Here is a 2,263-nt window from a genome sequence, read left to right on the forward strand (position 1 = left end):
GTGTGATTTACTGCCTCTGAAAATTTGCTGGAGGGTCAGCAATGTGTTGGTTTTGACTCAACAGTTGTTATTGTTGTTGTTATGTGCTGTTGAGTAATCTGCCACTCATAGCCACCCCAGGTATAGCAACCCTGAACCATGCCCTGAACTGAGCCACTCACTAATTCTGATACACCAACCCCTATTGCCCCAGTTACTGTATCTTTCCATCTCATCTTGGGTCTTCCTTTCCTGCTCTGTCCCTCCACACTTCCAAGCATGATGTCCTTCTCCAAGGACCAGTCTCTCCTGGTCACATGTCCAAATTATGTGAGACAGAGCTTCAAAATCCTAGCCTCCAGGGAGAAACTTGTTTTCACCCTCTCCAAACAGACCTATTTTTTTTTTCTTTGCACTCCATGGTATGCTCAAGACTTCTCCAGCACCACAGCTTGAAAGCATTGATTCTTCTTCTGTCATTTTTAGTCATTGTTCAGCTCTTTGAAGCATAACAAGTAATTGTGAAGACCATGGCCTGGATTAGGTTTACCTCAGTCTCTAGACTGACATCTTGCTTTTCAGCACTCTGGAGAGGTCCCTGACAGCAGATTTTCCCAATGCCATTAATCTTTTGATTTCCTCACTGCTGGTGTTAGGAGTGTGGATTGTGGAGCCGGGCAAGCTGTCATTGTTAGCAACCTTAATCTCTTCTCTATCTATCATGGTGCTGCCAATTGGCCCCATAGTATGGAACATTAAGACCTTATTGAGCTCTTTTGGCATAATCTGTAGCAAATTACACTGCTAACCCAAAGGCTATGCATCTCTTGCAGTATAAATACTCCAGCAATTGGGAGAAAAAGGGACAATCTCTTCCTGTTGTGATAAGCAGCCTTTGAATTCTGGTGGCTATGAATTGGAACCAGCTTCACAGCAGTGAGTTTGAGTTTTAAAGAAGTATCCAAGATGGATCCTGAGGGTAGAAACGGTATACACTTACTTGAAATTTCCCTCAGTCCATCACATAATATCGTGTGATGTCTAACAAATATCATTTCACTAATGCTCTGCATTTGTCTATTTTTCTCTGTGTATTTGATATATTTATCTGAGCTATGAATCTCAAGATAGTTCTATAATGCAGTGTATATCAGAACGTGGTGCCAAAGCCAGCAGCAGAAGCATCACCTGAGGGCTTGTTGTTAGAAATGCAAATCCTCAGATCTACTTTGTTCAATTCAGCAATCTTTGTCAATTTCACAATTCAAAGGAACTAATTTTTCTTTGATCTTCTGTATTTACTGTCCAATGTTCAAATGTGTATGAAGCAATTAAAAAATATCTCACTTGGGTCAGGTGCATTTCAGTCCTCAAAATGATGTCTTTATTCTTTAGCATTTTAAAGAGAACTTTTTGCCACATTATCTACCCAATGCAACATACCTTGTGAATTTTTTGCTGATGGTTCCACAGGTGTGTATTGTGGATCCAAGTAAAAGGAAATCATCGAACACTGCAAACTCTTCTCTATCTATCATGATGTTGCCTGTTGGTCCAGTTGTAAAGACTTTTATCTTTTTTTTTTTTAAATAAAATTTTTATTTTATACTGGGTTGCTTACAAAGTTCTTACATGTTGTTTTTCATACCAGATCTTTCACAGTTCCTTTACTCACCCCTCTCTCTACCCATCAGATTGTGTGACTCTATGATTACCCCCTGCCCATCCTCACCCACCTGCTCCTACTCTCCCCCCCTTGAGTCCTCACATATGTTTTACTACGTATCTTTCTATTTCTACAATAATGGTCTTATACAGTATTTATCTTTATGGGACTGAGTTAGTTCATTTAGCATAACAAACTCTGGTCTCTCTCAACTTATGTAGTGATTTTTAAAATCATTGTTCCTGTATCCTGTGTAGTATTCTATCGTGTGAATATACCACAATTTTTCCATCCAGTCCATTGTCGTTGGACATTTTGGCTGTTTCCATGTTCTTTCGATGGTGAATAACTCTGCTATGAACATTGGTGTACAAATCTCCATTTGTGCCTTGGTTCTTATTCTCTTGGGGTATATTCCAAGCAGTGGAATAGCTGGGACACATCGAATTTCTATGTTCAGCTTTCTGAGGAAGCGCCAAACTGCTTTCTAGAGTAGTTGTACGATTTTATAATTGCACCAACAATGTATAAAAGTTCCTATCTCTCCACCTCCTCTCCAACATTTATTTGTTGTCCTCTTAAACTTCGTCACTGCTTCTGGGATGAGATGGCATTTCA

At 39.6% G+C, this 2,263-nt stretch overlaps 1 pseudogene; it reads right to left on the bottom strand.

Annotated features, from left to right (window-relative positions):
• The window catches only part of LOC102866923, a 10,657-nt pseudogene extending 9,171 nt beyond the window's left edge, over nucleotides 1-1,486 (bottom strand).
• Nucleotides 1,487-2,263: the final 777 nt, after the last annotated feature.

This window comes from Elephantulus edwardii, unplaced genomic scaffold (genome assembly GCF_000299155.1).
Source record: "Elephantulus edwardii isolate Elephantulus edwardi_28Jun2011 unplaced genomic scaffold, EleEdw1.0 scaffold00136, whole genome shotgun sequence".
Taxonomy (NCBI): Eukaryota; Metazoa; Chordata; class Mammalia; order Macroscelidea; family Macroscelididae; genus Elephantulus; species Elephantulus edwardii.